Below are 21023 nucleotides of genomic sequence, written 5' to 3'. Positions count from 1 at the left end.
GAAGGACCGCGGTGGTCATGGTCCCCAGACCTTCTGTTGGCCCAGGGAAGGAACCATTCCCGAAGCCAGCTCTTCAGACATGGATTGGACTGGACAGTGGGTTGGAGAGGGATGCTGGTGAAGAGTGAGCTTCTTGGATCAGGTGGACACTTGAGACTATGTTGGCATCTCCTGCCTGGAGGGGAGATGAGAGGGTGGAGGGGGTTAGAAGCTGATGAAATGGACACAAAAAGAGAGAGTGGAGGGAGAGAGTGGGCTGTCTCATTAGGGAGAGAGTAATTGGGTGTGTGTTGCAAGGTGTATATGGGTTTTTGTGTGAGAGACTGACTTGATTTGTAAACTTTCACTTAAAGCACAATAAAAATTATTTTTTTAAAAAAATCACACTCCAAGGTATTTATCCAAATCAATTGGAACTTATTTCCACATAAAAACCTTTTATACAAAAAAAAAAAAAGAAGAACAGGCCAAAATCAAAATGTTAGCCCTACAACTCGAACACATAGAAAGAGAACAGTAAAGTAAGGCCACAGCCACCAGAAGATAGGAAATAATAAAGACTTCTTTTTTAGAGCAAAAATAAATGAAACAGAGAACACAAAAATAGAAGGAATCAGCAAGACCAAAAGTTTGTTCTTTGAAAAGCTGAACAAAATCGGCAACCACCAGCCAAAGTGACAAAAGAAAAACTGAAGAGGAAGAAAATAATCAAAATAAGAAATGAGAAGGAGGACATTACAACAAACCCAACACAAATAAAAAGGATCATAACAGAATACTATGAAAAAACTGTACACCAACAAATTTGAGAAACTAGAGGAAATGGACTAATTTCTAGAAACAGCCTACCCACTAAACTAATACACAAGGTTAGACAGGAAAGCTAAACAGACCCATAACAAGAGAAGTCATTGAAGAGGTAATAAAATAAAAAAATTAAAAAAAACCTTGCAACAAGTAAAAAAGCCCTGGCCTGGATGGTTTCGCTGGAGAATTCAGAAAAGTACTCACACGAGTACTACTCAGATTATTTCAGAGCATGGAAAAGAAAGGAATACTCACAAATTGATTCTACGAAGCTAGTATGACCCTGATACCAAAGCCAGGCAAAGACACCTTAAAAAAAGAAAATTACATACTAATATCTCTTATGAATATAGATACAAATATTCTCAACAAAGTTCTAGCCAATAGAATTCAGCAGTGTATCAAAAAAATAATACACCATAACTAAGTGGGATTCATACCAGGTATACAATGATGTTCAACATTAGAAATTCAACAAATGCAATTCCCCACATAAATAGAACAAAAGAAAAGAATCACATGATAATCTAAATTGACAAAGAAAAGGCATTTGATAAAGCCCAATACCAGTTCCTCATAAAAACTCTCAATAAAATAAGAATAGAAGGGAAATTCCTCCACATAAGAAAGGGCATCTATACAAAACTGGAAACCCTGGTGATGTAGTGGTTAAGGGTTCAGCTGCTCCTTGGAAAGCCTATGGGGCAGCTCTACTTTGTCCCATAGGGTTGCTATGAGTTGAAATTGATTCAATGGCAATGTTTTCTTTTTTAAAAAAAAATACAAAATCAACAGCCAACATCATTCTCAATGAAGAAAGGCTGAAAGCATTCCTCCTGAGAACAGCAACAAGACAAGGAAGTCCTTTATTACATAGAAAAATAGAAGTCCTAGCTAGAACAATAAGGCAAGAAAAAGAAATAAAGGGTTTCAAAATTGGAAAGGAAGAAGTAAAATTATCCCTATTCACAGTCGATTCTATCATAGAGAACCCCAAAGATTCCACAAGAAAACTACTTGAACTAATAGAAAGATTCAGCAGAGTAGCAGGATACAAGGTGAACATATAAAAATCACTTGAATTCCTGTACACCAACAAAGAGAACTTCAAAAAAGGAAGTCAGGAAAACAATACCATCTATAACAGCCCCTAAAAAGATAAAATCTTAGGAATAAATCTAACTGAAGATGTAAAAGACCTATACAAAGAAAACTACAAACACTATTACAATAAACCAAAAGAGACCTACAGAAATGGAAAAACATACTGTGCTCATGGATAGGAAGACTCGACATTGCGGAAAAGTCAATTCTACCAAAGCAATCTACAGACATAATGCAATCCCTATCCAAATATCAAGAACATTCTTTAACAAGATGGAAAAACTAATCACCAACACTATGCAGAAAGGAAAGAGACCCCGGATAAGCAAAGCATTATTGAAGAACAAAGTAAGACTTCACACCACCCTATTTCAGAACGTACTATACAGCCCTAGTAGTCAAAACAGCCTGGTTACTGGTACGATGCCAAACATGTAGGCCAAGGGAACAGAATTGATAACGCAGATATAAATCCATCCACCTATGGTCAGCTGATTTTAACAAAGGACCAAAGTCCATTAAATGAGGGAAAGGTGGCCTTTTTAACAAATGATGCTGGCAAAACTGAATGCCCATCTGTAAAAAAAGAGAATAGGACCCATAACTCACACCATACACAAAAACTAACTCAAAATGGATCAAAGACCATATAAAAACTAAACTGATAACAATCATAGAAGAAAAATAGGGACAACACTAGGGGCCCTCATACATGGCATAAAGAGAACACAAATCATAACAATGCACAAACACCAGAAGAGAAACTAGATAACTGGGAGCTCCTAAAAATTAAACATGCTCATCAAAACACTTCACCAAAAGACTAAAAAGAGAGCCTACAGGCTGGGAAAAAAATTTTGGCTACTACACATCCAACAAGGGGATCTAAACTCTAAAATCTATAGAATAGTGCAACACCTCAATAACAAAAAGACAAATAGGCCAATTAAAAAATGGGCAAAGAACATGAACTGACACTTCAGTAAAGAAGACATTCAGGTGGCTAACAGACACATAAAGAAATTCTTGAGGTCATTAGCCATTAGAGAAATGCAAATCAAAACTACAGTGAGATACCATCTCACCCCGACTTACTGGCACTAATCCAAAAAACAGAAAATAACAAATGTTCAAAAGATCGTGTGAAGATTGGAACTCTTCTGCACTGCTGGTGGGAAGATAAAATGGAGCAATCACTTATGGAAAATGATACGGTGTTATGATCCAGCAATCCCACTCCAAGGAATATGTCGTAGAGAAATAGGAGCTGTCACAGAAATAGACACAAGCACACCCATGTTCATTGCAGCATTATTCACAATAGCAAAAAGAAGGAAGTAACTTAAGTGCTCATCAGGAGATAAATGAATAAATTATGGTACATACACACAATGGAATACTATGCAACAATAAAGAACAACGACGAATCTGTGAAACAGTTCACAACATGGATGAATCTGGAGGGCATTATGCTGAGTGAAATAACTCGATCACAAAAGGACAAATATTGTATGAGACCACTATTATAAAATGCCAAGAAAAGTTTTACACAGAGGAAAAAAAAAAAAACGATGTTTGATGGTTACGAGGGAGAGGGAGGGTGGGGAGGGAAAATCACTAACTAGATAGTGGACAAGTGTTAACTATGGTGAAGGGAAAGACAACACACAATACTGGGGAAGTCAGCACAACTTGAATAAGGTAAAGTCATAGAAGCTTCCTAGACACATTCAAACACCTTGAGGGACCAAGTTACTGGGGCTGAGGGCTGGGGACCATGGTCTCGGGGGACATCTAGGTCAACTGGCATAAAATAGCTCATAAACAAAATGTTCTACATCCTACTTTTGTGAGTAGCATCTAGAGTCTTAAAAGCTTGCGAGTGGCCATCTGAGATACATCTATTGGTCCCATCTCATTCAGAGCAAAGGAGAGTGAAGACAACCAAAGACACAAGGAAAATATTAGCCCAAAGGACTAATGGACCACATGAACCACAGCCTCCACCAACCTGAGCCCAGAAGAACTAGATAGTGCTACTTACTGCAATAGTGCAGGGTCCAGATGCCAGACGTTTGAACAAAAATGGTCATAATAAAGTTGAAGAGAATTAAACAGATATTGTAAAGTAGAGCTTATAAGGCTTACTGATGGATTAGATGGCAGAGAAAGAAATAAATCAAGGATTAAGGAATAAAAAAAAAACAGTTGCCATAAAGCTGACTCTGACTCAGGTGGCCCCAAGTATGTGGGAATAGAACTATGCTCCACAGGATTTTAAATGGCTGATTTTCCAGAAGTAGATTGTCAAGCCTTTCTTTCGAGGCACCTCTGGGTGGGCTTGAACCTCCAGCCTTTTGGTTAGCAGTCAAGCACGTTAGCCATTTGTACTCTAAACCCAGGTACTCTCAATCAAGGATAACATGCATTCTCTATTTAATATATGCTAAAGGAGCACTGGTGGTGGAATGGTTAATAAGCACGTGGCTGCAAACCAAAAAGTCTCTGGTTTGAATCCACCAGCTTCTCCCAAGGAGAAGGATGTGGCAGTCTGCTTGCATAAAGATTGCTGCCTTGAAACCTTATGGGGCAGTTCTACTCTGTCCTATAGGGTCACTATGAGTCGGAATCAACATGACAGCAACGAGTTTGGTTTGGTTTTTGGAATATATGCTAGGCATTCTTCTAATGCTGAGCATCTGATGGATGGTGGTACCATTTACTGAGGCGCTCAAAACTAGGGCAAGAGCAGGTCTGGAATGAAAGCGGTCAAAAATTCCACTTGGAGCAGGTTAAGATTCAGTATTCACTAAGGTAATTCTAATTGCTGTTACAAACACCAAATCTCAATGGCTTGATACAATAAGATTTTATTTCTTGCTCACTTACAATCCAAACCAGAAATCCTGGTGGCATAGTGGTTAAGAGTTACAGCTGCTAACAAAAAGGTTGGCAGTTCATATCCACCAGGCGCTCCTTGGACACTGTATAGGGCAGTTCTACTCTGTCCTATAGGGTCACTGTGAGTCGGAATCAACTCGACAGCAACAGGTTTTTTGGTTTACGATCCAAACCAGGTATACCTGATTAATGGGTGGCTCTCCTCCAAGTGGTGATCCAGGGACCCAGGTTCTTTCCATGTTGTGGCCCTTTCATATCCAACATTTGGCTTCAAAGGTCACGGTGCTCATCTACATCGATCTATGAAAGGTAAGGATTATGGAGGATCACATGTGGGAGATTTTAACTGGCCATGCCTAGAAGTGCTATGCATCACTTCTGCTCACATGTCATTAGCTAGAAATCTGTCGCATAGCCATACCTATCAGTAAGGAAAGCTGGAATGTTCAATTTAGGTGTGTGTTCAAGAAGAGGAAATGAGTTGGATGACCTCCCAGTAGTGTCTTCTATAAAAACCAAACCCATTGACATTGAGCCAATTTTGACTCCTAGTGACCCTGTAGGACAGAGTAGAACTGCCCCATAGGGTTTCCACGGAGCAGCTGGTGGATTTGAACTGCTGGCCTTTTGGTTAGGAGCTGAACTCTTATCCACTATACCACCAAGGCTCTGTCCTCTATAGATTGCTACTACTAATCATCCAACACAGAGGTCAAGTAACAGTTGAATACAAGTCTGGAGCTCAGGAGAGATGCCTGAGCTAATGATAAACATTTTAGCGTGATCATTGTATGGGTGTTGCTAGATGAGAATGTCTACAGTAGGTGTATAAAGAGAAATGAAGGGCCGGAGTCATGGCATTCTTTGGAGACCAAGCAGAGAAGAAGTCAGCAAAGGAGGCTGAGAGATAGGGGCAAAATCTGAGATCAGCTGTCATGGAAAGATTGTTTCAAGAAGGAGGGCGGTCAGCTGTATCAAAAGCTGCTGAGAGGACCGGCAAAATATTAATGAAATATTGACCATTGAGTTTGGAAACACAGAAGTTGATGGTGACCTTGACAAGACCCATTTCAGTGGAAAATAGGAATTGAGCATAGATCTGGAGAGAACGTGAGGTGAGAAGTGGAGAGAGTAACAATATCAAGACATTTTGCCACGGAGAGAAGCAGAGAAATGAGGCATAAACACAAGGGGGTGTGGTACAAACGAGCTTATGTGTGTGCTCTAAGATGGAAAATACTGGAGCACATTTAGATGCCCATAGGAATGACTCAGTTTAGAAGAACGATGACAAAGAAAAGAAAGGAGAAAATTTCAGTGTAGAGTCCTTGAGAAATTAATGTGGGTCTAGAACATGAGAGCATGGGTTGGGTTTTAATAAGCACAGAGCACGTCATTGTCAACAGGAGAGAAGGTGGAGCGTATGAGTATAGGTACAGATAGGTTGGCAGATTTGGGTGGTGGGTAGGTAAATGGCATTCTTAGCTGACTGATTCTGTTTTCTTAATAAAGTGAAATGAAAGCTCCTCAACTAGAAGTAAGCCAGGAGGAAAGAGTGTAGGAGATTTGAGGAGAGAGGTGTTAAATGGTAATTTGAAGTGAAAGAACATATTTCCCTACTGTTGTTAAGCGCCATAGAGTCAGTTTCGACTCATGGCCACGTATGCACAACAGAAGGAAACACTGCCCATTCCTGCACCATCTTCACAATCATTGCTATGTTTGAGCCCATTGTTGCAGCTTCTGCGACAATCCATCTCATTGAGGGTCATCTTCTTTTTTGCTGACCCTGTACTTTGCCAAGCATGATGTCTTTCTTCATGTCCCTCCTGATAACATGTCCAAAGTTGTGAGACAAAATCTTGCCATCCTCACTTCTAAGGAGCATTCTGGTTGTGCTTCTTCCAAGATAGATTTGTTCGTTCTCCTAGAAGTCCACAGTATATTCAATATTCTTAGCCAACACCATAATTCAAATGCATCAGCTTTTTGGTTTTCCTTATCCATCGTCCAGTTTCACGTGCATATGAGGCAACTGAAAATACCATGGCTTGGCTCAGGCACACCTTTGAGGGTCAGTCCTCAAAGGGACATCTTTGCTTGTTAACACTTTAAGGAGGTCTTTTGCAGCAGGTTTGTCCAATGCAATACATCATTTGGTCTCTTGACTGGACTGCTACTTCCATGGGCATTGATTGTGGATCCAAGTAAAATGAAATCCTTGACAACTTCAATTTTTTCTCCATTTCCCTACTAGGGAGATGTACTAATAGGTGTGGCGAGTGGAGGAGAGCTCATCTGAGATTTGTGGTTCTGATTTTAATATGAGATTTGCTATTCCAATCGTATGTTTTCTGGAACAAGGTGCAGCTACTCAAGTGCAGACACAAAGGAGGCAATTGAATGGCATTAACCAGGGCTGAGTTTTACCAGGAGAGACCACAGAGTCAGAGAAGGGCAAAGGAGTCAGGGATATAATTCTGGGAGTCACCCCAAGGATAAACCAAGGAATCCCAACTGGAAAAGGTAGGAAGTGAGGACATGAGGACCAAAATGGGTAGAATGGCCTGGAAGTTTCAATTAAAGGTTTTGTTTAGTGGTGATGATACGGTCATGTGACCACAGGCCTGGGCAAAGAGTTGGAAGGAGGAAGAGATTTTGGCAGTGAAAACATAAAACAATTGAGAAGTCACAATGTTAATGGATCAAATACCTGAATATTGAAGTCACCATCAACAAGAATGGAGACAGGAGTATGCGAGGAAGGTAAAACTGTGAGCTGAATGCTAGATATGTCAATGAGTTTGAGTCCTTTCCATTTGCAGACACTAACCTCTACCCTGCCCTTTATGGAACGCATGAACTAGCTCCCTTGACCTTTGGATTCCCATTGGATTTGGCCAATGAGGCCAAAGCAGGAGATTGGGGGGAGGGAGAAGTGTAACTTTAGGATTTTCATCCCCGTGGGTATATTGTCCCAGGACTGCTGTGGACCAACCTCGCCTTTTAACAGAAGGATTCAACTCCTGTTGACAGCCGTCTGACTTCAAACAGTCTTCTCCATCCCCCGTATCTACTCTGTCCCTCGTCCCTCCTCCCCCCCCCCACTCAATTTTAGGCTAGTAACAAAGGAGCTCTACTGTTACTAGCCCCAGGCACTCTATGCCTTGGTATTTCCCTCACTCTAACCACACTTTTGTAAATAGTCCCTTTATTAAACTCTTCTCAAATTATCCTAATTTGAGCAGGCCATCTGTTTCCTGCTGGGACTCTACTAATACAGTAGATGCCAGCAATATGAATGCTCACCTTGGAGGGTTGTTGTAAAGATTAGAGAAAAAATATGCAAGACTCCTAGCTCAGCGTCTGGAACATTGTAGGCACCCTACTAATAGTGACAAGAAGGAAAGAGGACTAGCAGTTGTTTTAGTTGTTGTTAGTACAAGACTATATATTCAGGTACAAGTACAAAAAAAAAAAAAGTAGATTAACCAAATTCACCAGTTCCTTCAATTCATAACTAGTCCCTACTCAATCAACAATTATGAACCTGGCTTCTGGTACTACCAAGGAACTCTGGGATCTAGCAGCAGGCAGTTAAGTCAATCAAAGCAATTATGAGAACAAATATATCCAAAAAAAGAAAGGAGGAGGAGTTCAAGAAAAATACCTCAACAAAGCAGTTGGCTTTATGGTGGTCTTTTTTGTAGACAGGTTGGACGTGATGGTAAATGCGAATCCATCCTGTGCAACTGGGAGAAGTCTTTGGAGAACCAAGGAAAGGAGCCACTCCCACACCCTCCATCTCCTCCTTGCCTTGCTCCTACTTCCCTCTGTAGTTGCAGTCTCTTTTCAAGTTCTAAGAGAACAGCTACTGAGAATGTGGAATCCACACATCATAAAAGAGCTGGATTCTTCCAAAAAGTTCACAGGCTCGGATTAACTGCGGTCACAGGATGTTGTCCAGAGGCCAATTTTAGAGAAGGAACAGTGCACTAGTTTCCTACATCTACAGTAACAATGTACTACAAAGTAGGTGGCTTAAAACAACAGGAATTTATTCTCTCACAGTTCTGGAGGCTACAAGTCCAAAATCAAGGTGTCAACAGAGCCATGCTCTCTCTGAAGGCTCTAGGGAAGGATTCTTCCCTGTCTCTTCTAGCTTCTGGTCATTGCCAGCAATCTTTGGCATTTCTTGGTTTGTAGATGTACTACTCCAACCTCTGCCTCCATCATCACGTGGTATTCTCCCTGTGTGTCTGTGTGTCCAAATTTCCCTACTCTTATAAAAACGGACACCAGCCATAATGGATTTAGGAGCTACCCTAATCCAGTACGATCTCATCTTAACTTGATTACATCTATAAAGACCCTGTTTCCAAATAAGGTCACATTCATAGATTCCAGATGGACATGAATTTTGGGTGAACACTATACAATCCAGTACAAACATCTTCCCCCTTCAAAGCCAGTTTCTCTGTCTCTGAAACAGGGAACAGGGAAATCATCAGCTTAGGACTTTTAAGTACAAAACACAAATTAGAACCTCTTTATATTGGTGACAAATACGGACTAGTTTGAAGAAAAAGATCGAGAAGGCAAAAATAAACTCAGAACTGATTCAGCTCATTTGTCCATTTTGCAATACAAAAGGAATCACATGTATGTTGCCACCAATGTCCAGGGTCAACCAAACCTACAAGATGGCTTCATTTTTTGTGGCCCATAAGATCATGTCACACCTCTGCTTAAAACTCTCAGTAGCTTCTCATAGCCTTGAAGTAGGAACCAAAACCCCTCACATTGTCTCACCTTGTGTCACTCTTTATAGCCCATCCAGCTTTGACTTCATTTGTTTTTCCAGTTCCTCACTTGAGTTATGCTCTCTTTTGCATCAAGACCTTGGTATGGCTGTTCCCTCTCACTCTTGTCTCCCTTCCCTACCATTCCACTTACCACTAGGTAACTCCTATTCATACTTTGTTATTGTTGTTAGTTATCAACGAGTCAATACCAACTCATGGTAATCCCATGTGTGCAGAGTAGAATTGTGCTCCATAGGGTTTTCAAGTCTGTGCTCCCTAGCATTTTCAAGGCTGTGATCTCTCAGAAGCAGATTGCCAGGTCTATCTTCTGAGGTTCCTCTGGGTGGGTTTGAACCACTAACATTTCAATTAGTAGTTGAGCCCAACTGTTTATGCCACTCAGGAACTCTCCTACTTTAAAAAAAAAATTTTTTTTTTTTTTTTATTTAGGACTCAGTAAATATTCTTTCCTCAAGAAAGCCTTCTGTGACCCCCTAGAATATTTATGTCAGCCTGTAATACTTTCCTCTAGCATTCCGTGCTTACAATAGTTAGCATTTTTGTAATTATTGTTTGATTACCTGTCTTCTTCACTAGACGGTATACTCCATGAGGGCAAATATTCTGTCTTGCCCTAAACTATATCCCAAGTATCTGGTATATAGTAGGTTCTCACAAACATTTTCTGAATAAATGAAAGAATATGTAATACATGTAGAAAACAGTCCTGCACAACTGCTAAACACATGTCGATCATACACTCATGTTCTAAAGAAAAAGTATGCTGTAATTTGGAGTATAAAAAATGGAAATTGCTTTTTCGTTACTAATTTAAGTTAGCTTTTCTGATTTGCTTGTTTTAAAATTAGTGATTTCATTTACAATGCATTGTGATTAAAAGATAAAATCCATTGCTAACCAGTGGTTAAGAAGCCCTGGTGGCGCAATGGTTAAGCAGTCAGCTGCTAACCCAAAGGTTGGTGGTTCAAGCCTACCCAGCAGCTCTGGGAGAAAAGACCTGGCGATCTGCTCCCGTAAAGATTACAGCCTAGGAAAGCGTGCGGGGCAGCTCTACTCTCTCATATAGGGTCGCTATGAGCCAGAGACTCGACTCAACAGCACACAACAACAACGACCAATGTTTAGAGAATTCTGAAGAGAGCAAGTGGTGAATACTGGGAGCTTAAGGGTTAATAGATTAATAGATAACAAGTCATTCCACAACAATTCGTTGTCTTTTCATGAGGTTAAGGAATGGCATGTCAGAGAAGTGCTACAGAGATTTACAGGGCATTTTTTTCATTCAGCACATATTTATTGAACCTGGGTGTGTACTAGATACTGGGAATATGGCAGTGGAGAAGACTCACCTTTTATAACCCACAAATGCTCTCCTATTTGTAGCACCAGTTGGAGCAATGAGGATAAAATGACCTTACACTAAGTTGGATTTGTAATGGCTGATTCAATAACCAATAATAACTAGTCTTGGCTCTGCCATCACTAATGAGGATGAAGACCTAGAAGGTTTAGCATGCTTCTGATAGAGGTGACATTGGACTTTTAAAAGGCAATTTGGCATTGCATTTCAACAACCATAAAAAACACTGCTTACCTTTGACCTTATAATTTGACTCTCACGATTTACACTAGGAACTTACCCTGGAAAAATAATAGTAAAAATATGGAAAAAAGATCACTGTTGCAGCATTTTCAGAATGGTGAAGGAGAGGGAACAACCTGATTGCCCAACAAAGAACCATGGTTTACTGTATCATGGTATGGAGCCCTGGTGGCACAGTGGTTAAAGAGCTCAGCTGCTAACCAAAAGGTCAGCAGTTCGAATCCACCAGCCATTCTTTGGAAACCCTATAAGGCAGTTGTATTCTGTCCTATAGGGTCACTATGAGTAGGAATCAACTAGACCACAACGGGTTTTGTTTTGTTTCGTTTTGTTTTATATTGTGGTACGACCACTTGATGGAATATTGTGCTACTGATTCAGCTACGATATGATCATTTTGAAGATTGTTGCAATCTGAAAAATACTTAGCCTATAGGACAGAGTAGAACTGCTCCATAGGGTTTCCAAGGAGTGATTAGTAGACTCAAACTGCCAACCTTTTGGTTAGTAGCCTGAGCTCTTAACCACTGTGCCACCAGGGCTCCTTCCAATGAATAGGGGTCTCTAATGCAGAATCCGCTGTCCATCTGTCAGTTTGTCATACTGTGGTAGCTTGTGTGTTGCTACGATGCTAGAAGCTGTCACTGGTCCTTCAAATGCCAGCAGGTTCACCCAGGGTGGACAAGTTTCAGTAGAGCTTCCAGATTAACACAGACTTTAGGAGGAAAGGTCTGGCAATCTACTTCCAAAAATTAGCCAATGAAAACCCTATGTATCACAACAGAATATTGTCCAGAATTGTCCTGGAAGATGAGACCCCCTAGATTGTAAGTCATTCAAAACACCCAGTGGCCACAATGGACTTGAGCATACCAATGATCACAGAGATGGTACAGGACCAAACAATGTTTCATTCTGTTGTACATGGGGTAGCTATGAGTAGGAGATGACTTGATGGCTAGTAACAACAATCGCAGGCTATCTTTGATGACAATTGGAAAAGCACTGCCTCTGTTGCACAGGTGCAGAATGAGCTCTGTCCCCTTCCTTGTACCCCTTGAGCAAAAGCCTCACCAATGGTATAGCCCCTGAAACCACTACAAATGTGTGTCAATTCCATCAGCTTAAAACTCAAAACACAGGCAAGCTCTTTAACTCATGCTATGAACTCTGCCATTGTTGGGTTGTTGGTTTAGAAAAAAAAAAAAATCCATCTGCCATAAATCTGCATTCCCCCCAAATGAAATATAATACTCCTGCTTTCCTCTAGCAGTCAGATAATCATCTCCTTGTTTTACGGGAAATGATTTAGAAGAGAAAAGAATTGGTCTGACAGCCCCATAAGTTTCAGAAAGCGCTTACCCTGACAGTCCCTTTCTTGCTTGTCCTATTTCTTCACATCCATATATACACACACACACACACTCTTGCATGCATGCAGGCACCCACTTGCACATGCTCACACATGCTTTGAAATCTGGGTCTCTGTCACATTAAGCCAAGACTGGAATCATGCTGTTAATAGCCCCTTTTAGACCTAAGCATATTCTTCTATCTCTAAATTGCTTCCTGGCTATTTGTCTGCTGACTATTTTTCCAGCTCTCCACAGCTGACTCAACTTCAGGAAAATAAAGAGGACCCTCAATATCTTGCAGACCTTCAACCTTGACAGTCGAAAGCACTCACCTGGTACTTTTAATATTGGGGGTTGGGAGGAAGGCGTATGCCCACCATCTCACTCGGCTGTGACCCTGCCTCCAATATGATTCCCCCTGAGGCCACAGACTCAGTTGTCCATCTGTCTCCTGGCCAATCCAGTACATCCCTTGCTAGCAAGAGGCAATTATTTCCTTAAATGCTCCCCCCAAGTCCTCCTCAGCTGATGCTTAGCAGTGGTCACCTTGAGACGGTAGGAGATGACACCGTGTAGGTGAAGGGAACATGACAGAGGCCACCACTACTCATCACTTCCCCTAGATGGAAAGGCCCTCTGGATGCTCAAGAGAATGAGAAACTTTTTTTCTTTACCACTGATGTTTATTGATTTGTCCAGTTCATAGGGAGCATCCCTTAATGTTCTGCTTTCATGTTTCTGCTTTGTTGCATGGGTGCAGAAGAGAATATTGCAAATTGATCTGTCTTCCCAGCCTTTGTTGGGAATGGACTCCTATTACTTTAGTTTCTCAGGCCTGTCATCACACGCTCACATTGCAGGGCATATGTAATCAGCCTGGCTAAACACTGCGCGCTGAGCCATTAGTTTCTAGCGTTCTCGCCTGAGTCCATTGATGGCATACCTGTTTGATGATCTCTGCAATAGATAGCCACTTCTGATTGTCTGACCTTTGCCCTTCACCCGGGGTGTCTCTTCTGGCACCTGTTTAAGTTGACAGCAAGTACACTGCATCTACATTGCTTTTGAAGAAAACCATAATGTGCTATGAAAGCTTACAAGAAGGGCTTTTAAGAGGAGCCCATTTCCATTACCAAATTGAGCAGCATTTGAGAACCAATCATATATCCATTAAACAAAAAAGAAAAGACATTATACCCATAACCTACAGTATGACGCTTGTACTTTAGAATCTACCCATTCATTCTGATTTAGCTTTATGTGCTAATTATGATCAATGGATTTCCAGGAGAACATAAAACTATAACACAGCTTTTAATCTCTCTTTCTACTATTTCCCAGAATTCTGTTGTTTTAATTACTTTATATGCCACTTACTTCTAATAGCTCAGAACAAAAGGGTCATTGTCACCATCATCAAAAATATATATATACATAATTTTAGGTATGTCAGTCCATTTCTAATGTAACCCTAATATTAGGTTGGATGGGTTTTATTTTTAGTTTTTATTATGGAGGGGGAGCCTTGTTAACAATTTCAGAGATGTACTTCATTTAGCCTAATATACTTTGGTTGTAAGATAGGTTGGGGTCTATTTATAGAACTAGGTTCTCAAAAATGCACATAATTTACATCCTAGCTCGCTAAGAACCAAGGAGTTAGGGAGCTAATGGAGGTGCATTTGGCAGTCATTTTTTAAAGGTCACACCAACTCTGATCCACCCCACGGAAAAATGGAAGATGATGAGAATACCAAGGTCACCCAAGGACAAATCACATACGCATCTAGTTTAATGAATCAAATATGTGTCCTGGATTGAGAGCGCGGTGAACAGCAGACTGATGTGAAAAAAGGCTCAAGTGGAAAGGTAGACACATTGAACACTAAGCATACCACCAAACCGGTTGCCATAGAGACCACTCCGACTCAGGGCTACCCCATGTGTGTCAGAGTAGAACCGTTCTCCACAGAGTTTTCAAAGGCTGATTTTTTGGAAATAGATCGGGCTTTTCTTTCAAGGCACCTCTGGATGGACTTGAACCCCCAACCTTTTGGTTAGCAGCTAAGTGTGTTAACCATTCGCACCACCCAGAGACTCCAAACACTACTGGAAGTGGGCATGTAATTGTACCAAATGGTGTCTGCTTTTGAAAATGTCTCAGAAAAAGGCACATGGAGAGTTGGTGGAATCACAGAATTTAAAGAACTTTAAGGAGCCCTTGAGACCACATCGCCCAGCCACCATTTATAAACGAGAAATAGGGACACACTGAGAAGCAGCTGAGATGGGACTAGACCTGCTAACTTCTCGGGGCTTGCAGTGTTCTTTTCATTGTACCAGGCTGGTAGGCTTCCTTGGAGCCCTGGTGGTGCAGTGGTTAAGAGCTACAGCTGCCAACTAAAAGGTCAAATCCACTCACTGGTTGCTCTTTGGAAAGAAACCCTGTGGGGCAGCTCTGCCCTGTTCCATAAGATCACTATGAGTCAGAATCAACTTGACAGCAATGAGTTTGGGTTTTTTTGGTTAGCCTTCTTCAGGTCTCCTGAGTTCCTTCTCTCTTACCTCAGCTGTCTTCATACATATATATGCTTATACTTATTGGAAATATTAAACGCAGCAAGTTTATAATCCCTGGTTCAACTTGATTTCCTTCAAAGACACATAAGAAATATAATGAATCAATGGCTCAGTTTCTGAGGTCTGAGCATCATTTTCTTTCAGTTTGTGATCAACCTGGTTAGTGAGATCAGCTAATTTTTTAAACAAATAATAACAAACAAAGCTTAGCTGTTGCCTTCATTCGGTGTCATATAAATTACGTATGAGCATCACGTAATATCAGTGTAAAGGTACCAAACTTTAATATATCTGTTCGTGTCATTTAGACATCTGTTTTAGTATGCTACATGGTTTTAAAAGAGAAAAGTCTTTAAAAGCAAGTGTGCATGTACACTTATATATTTGTGTGAATTTCAAATAGTGTTTCATTTTCTTTTTTCATTTTATCAAATATTTGAAACACACAGGGAAATGCAGAGAATAATGGCACAGTCCTGACTCCCCAACTTGAAAAAGTTTACATTTTGCATATTTACTCAGATTTTTTCATTTTACTTAAAAGCTATAAAAAAAATTACAGATACACATAAAACAGCCTGTGTATCCGTATTCAAATCCTTTTCTCTTTCGCGCTCCTTAGAGAAAACCACTATCTTGCATTTGGTTATGCTCATTCTCACATGTTTTTTCTTCCTTTGCTCCTTCTTATGTACATATCCATAAATAATATGTAATATTTGGAGCCCTGGTGGCACAGTGGCTAGAATTCAGCTGCTAACCAAAAGTTGGCAGTTGGAATCTACCAGCCGTTCCTTGGAAAGCCCATGGGGCAGTTCCACTCTGTCCTATCAGGATGCTATTAGTCGGCACGGACTCGACGGCAGCAGGTTTGCTTATTTTTAATATTGTTTTGCATGTTTAAAATTCTCGTATGAATGGTGGCTAAACTGTGCTATTCTTTAAATTGCTTTTTTAAAATCCAACTTTAAGTTTGGAAAAGTATCCACGTGACAAATGTGGTACTACTTCATTTCAAAGACATATTCTGTATTTTATTCTATTATATGAATATACAACAATTTATTTATCCATTCCCCAGTTGGTGGATATTTAAGTTGTTTCCAGCTCTCCAGTTTCACACAATTCTTTAAGAAACATTCTTAAACACTCATCTTGGGTGGGCACCACTTACAAAAGCTTTTCTGCAGTACGTTCTCAGCAACAGAAGCACTGAGCTAGAACATACGTGTCTTTCCAGATTTACTAGATGTCACCAAATTACTCTCTCAATTGGTGATACCGGTTTTGAGAACTTACGTTTACACCAGCTGTGTCTGGGAGTTCACATGGACCCGCATCCTGGCAATATTTCATATTGTCAGACTTCTAGATTTTTGTTAACCTGATGGCTGTAAACTGATTCCTTCATTATTGCTTTAGCTTGCATGTTTCTAATTACAGAGACAATGAGCATATTTTTACAGATTATTAGCCATTCGGAATTCCTCTATGTTATCGATCCATATCCTTTGCTCACTTTTCTATAGCCTTGTCGGTCTCATTGGTTTAGAGTATCATTTTATGTATTCTGGACATCAGTAATAATAGCTAACATTGTCATCTCACTAAATGCAAGACGTTATCATCAGGGCTTTACACTTATTAACTCATTTAATCCTCACATCAACCCCACAACATTATCAGGTAGGTAAAATTGTTATCCCTGTGTTTTGCTTTTAAAAAGTGTTAGTTGCCATTGAGTCAGTTCAGACTCATAGCCTGGTGTATAACAGAATGAAACATTGCCCAGTCCTGTGCCATCCTCACAATCGTTGGTATGTTTTTGTTTCTGTTTTTAAATAGGTTTTGTATTTTAGAGCAGTGTAGGGTGGACAGAAAAATTGTACAGAATGTACAGGTTCCCATCTGCCCTCTCTCCCTCCCCTCCTACGCTGTTTCTCTTATTATTATCATCTAGCATTAGTGTGGTACATTTGTTACAGTTGGTGAACCAATATTAATACGTTATTACTAACTGAAGTTCATGGTTTACAGTAGGGTTCACTCTGTCCTGTACAGTCCTATGGGTTTTGATAAATGCATAATGTCACGTGCCCACTGTTATAGTGTCGTACAGAAGTTTCGCTGCCCTAAAAATGTCCGGTGCTCTACTTATGCATCCCTGACCCTGGTTCCCTCAATTATTTCTGTTTTTAAAAACGAAAAAAAAAAATTTCAGGTGAAGAAAGGTTAAACAACTGGCCTACAGTGACACAGTTAGTAAGTGGTGGAGCCAAGATTCAGACCTAAAAATCTGAATCTTGCTTATGACTTTTTGGTGCAGTGTGCCTGTTTTTACTCTACAGTGTCCATGATTACATTTCTTATTGCTTTTTTCTTAAATTCTATTCCATTTCTTTTTTAAATTCTATCAGTATTGCTCTACAAGATTTCTTTTGGTTAGTATTCCCCTGATTTATACTCTTTTTCTAATCTATTTTCAACTTCTCTGTGTAGCTTTATTTCGGGTTTCTTACATCTGGATTCTGGTTTTGTTTTATGTGATTTTAATCCAATCTGACTACAAAGTTTTCTAACAAAATTGTATCTTCTATCTAAATACACAGGCTTTAGCTTGCTGAGCTACCCATTCAAATAACCTTATATTTAATTGTTGCCGAATATTCTAGTTTGTCCTGTCTTGAGAACATGCACACAAAATGAGGGTTTTGTTTTAGCCAATAGTCAAGTAAATTTACTAATACATTTTATCAACTGCTGCATTAATCAATGTTTATTCCATGCTATGTCTTTCCTCTGGCTCACTTTTTGTCTTACTGAAGTACAGCCTTTAATAATTCTGTGAGTATTAAACTTCGTTAGTCTTTGCATTCCTGAAAATGTCCTTAGCTTATTTTCCCTTTGAATATTTTAGCTGGATACAAAATTAGAGGTGGACAGATATTTTTCCCAAGTGCTTTGAATGTAAGACGTGTCCTCTGGCACCTAATTTTCCTGATGAGAGATGTTCCATTAGTTTGATTATTCTTCCTTTAAATTTAATCTTTCTTTTCTTCCTAGTAGTTTTTAAGTTTTTTCTTTAAATTCTTAATGTACAGCAGATTGCCTGAGATGTGTCTGGATGTGGATTTATATTTATTTCTCTAGCTCAGTTCTTGGAGTGTTTTTTTTTAATCTAAGTATCTAAGTACTCTTATCTTTATTGCATATAGAAACATTATTAGCTATTAACCCTTCAAATTTTGCTTCTGCACTATGCTTTCATTCTCTCCTTCTGAAATTCTGATTAGTGTATGTTGTTGTTACCATATGCCCTCAAGTCGATTCCTACTCACAGCAGCCCTATATAGGACAGAGGAGAACTGCCCCATAGGGTTTCCTAGGCTGTAATCTTTGTGGGAGCAGATCGCGAGGTCTCTTCTCCCAGAGCCGCTGAGTGGGCTCGAACCATCAACCTTTCAGTTAGAAGCTCAGCCCTTAACCATTGCACCAGCAGGGCTTCTTAGTGTATGTTAAGCTTTTCAATCCATCCTTCATGTCTCCTGTGTTCTTGTTTTATTTTAATATTTTTAACTTTTTATTTTTCTTTGTACATTCTGGGTGACCACCTCTGTTTGACTTCCAATATACTAATTCTACCCTCAACTGTCTTTTCTAGAGTTCATCTCATCTATCGAGTGGAGTGTCATATTCTGCTGATTATATTTTCACTTCCAAGACATGCTTCTAATTTTGGAACTGATTATCTTTCGCATGCAAACGTTTTCATTTAGTTTCTGCCTGTTCTTTTTATATAATATCTTATTCTTTTTATGGCTGTCACATCTTCCCTTAATAATTTGAGCTTTCTAAACATACTTATTTAAAGACTCATTCAGGCTATAATACAAAGTTAATTTTATTTGAACAAATTCATATTCTGATTGGTGGTTCTGATGGGTTGGCCATCTTCCTTGCCTTTAGTTTCTTCTTGTGATTTGAAATTTAGCTTTGCAGGCTCATTTAAGTAAGAGGATTTTATAATTGCTTTCATCCTCACTCCCCTCCTGACTTCAGTTCTCTCTCTGTGTTTACCTACATCTGGCCTACTATATGACCAGCCTAGAACCTGATTTGACAAAAAGCATTTTGAGGACCTGCTCCTTGGTGATTTAAGGGTATTGCAGGCACAAGCATCAGCCAGGAGGTAGCTAGATTTGGTTCAGAGTCTCAAGGCTCTAAATCCGCTCTCTTCCCTAGACTTTCAGATCCGTTTAAGCTATTCTCTCAGGAGCAGCTAGCAGCATTTTTTTTTTTTTTAAGCCTTCATTCACAAGCGATATTTGGGTAGAGAGAACCACATCCTTGTCTCTCGTTTTAAGCAGTAAAAGTGGGTCCAACCCCACATCTTCCACTGAGCAGTTTTTGCCTGGTTGGAGCCCACCTCCCAGCCACCACTGCCTGCTTATCAACCTGGAGCCCAGCAAGCCTGTTCTTCCTTCAGCCCTACTCACCACCTTACGTAGCCATTCTAGTGCTAACCCACTAGAATGCTTGCCTTGGTTTTGAGATGAGCTATATCTTTCTGGTTTTTTCTTTTATAGTTTCCACATAATTGTTATGTGTACATATGATAGTTATGTGTGTACACCAGATTGTTATTAAGATGGGTCAAATCTTGAACTTACTCTGCTCTTTCGGCCTGTGGTCCCAGCTTCATGTCTATTGTTGTTGGTTGCCCCTGAGTCAGCTCCAACTCATGGTGACCCCATGTACAACAAAATAAAACATTGCCAGGTCCTGCACAATCATAATGATCATGGGTATACTCAAGTGCATTGTTGCAGCCACTGTGTATTTTGAGTGGTTTCCAAACCATGGGGCTCATCTTCCAGCACCATACTGGACAATATTCTGTTGTGATCCATAAGGTTTTCGTGGGCTGATTTTCAGAAGTAGATCACCAGGCCTTTCTTCCTAGTCTGTCTTAGTCTGGAAGCTCCACTTAGTCTGGAAGCCTCCCTAACCCTGCCCATCATAGGTGGCCCTGCTGGTATTTGAAATCAGATGGCATGGCTTCCAGCATCACAGCAACACACAAGCCACCACAGTATGCCAAACTGATAGACAGGGGGTGGTTATGTTTATAACTTACTAGAAAATACACAATATGTGAGCAGGGTCCCTAGGTGGCTGATTCAGTGTTGTAAACCTCACAGAAAGTGCTCAATAAAAGTCTGTAGAATAAATAAATGAATGAATAAAAATCATTTTCTTAAAAAGACAGCAATACCTTTTAGGCATGATGTTTCAATTTTCTCAGTAGACTGCAAGCTCTTGAGGACAGAACCTACGCCTGATCTATCATAGTGCTTAGCATAATAACTTACATATGGTAAATAGACCATAAAATACTTCAAGAGGTCAACATTTCTCCTTTGACTTTTCATATAGTGGAAAGTAGCGATGTCCCAGGTACATGCAGTGTTGTTTGAAAGGATTAAAATCCCCAACTCCTGCGTTGTTTTATAATATGTTGGTTCTTCCTTGTAAGCTATACTTTAACAAAATGAATGCTCCTTTATGAAAAGTTTCATATATGAGTAGAGGGTCAGAGGCAAGTAAGATATTTTCACTAGAATAATTTAAAAGTGGGACATGTCTGACTTTAATTAATCAAGAAATCAAATGAAAATCCTTTTTCTGCCATCTCACAATCTCAAGGACCAAATGTAGAGGAAATGCTAAGTGATCACAATTCCTCTAGCTGAAATAACATTTTTCACACCACAGACCAAAGGACACGGGGAAAAAGAAAGTGGCCTTGTTAATTAATTACCTTTGGAACCAGGCCCAGATGAGGAA

The sequence above is a fragment of the Loxodonta africana genome, chromosome 15 (assembly GCF_030014295.1).
Source record: "Loxodonta africana isolate mLoxAfr1 chromosome 15, mLoxAfr1.hap2, whole genome shotgun sequence".
NCBI lineage: Eukaryota > Metazoa > Chordata > Mammalia > Proboscidea > Elephantidae > Loxodonta > Loxodonta africana.
The sequence above is the reverse complement of the archived record's forward strand: the minus strand, read 5'-3'. Positions refer to the sequence as shown.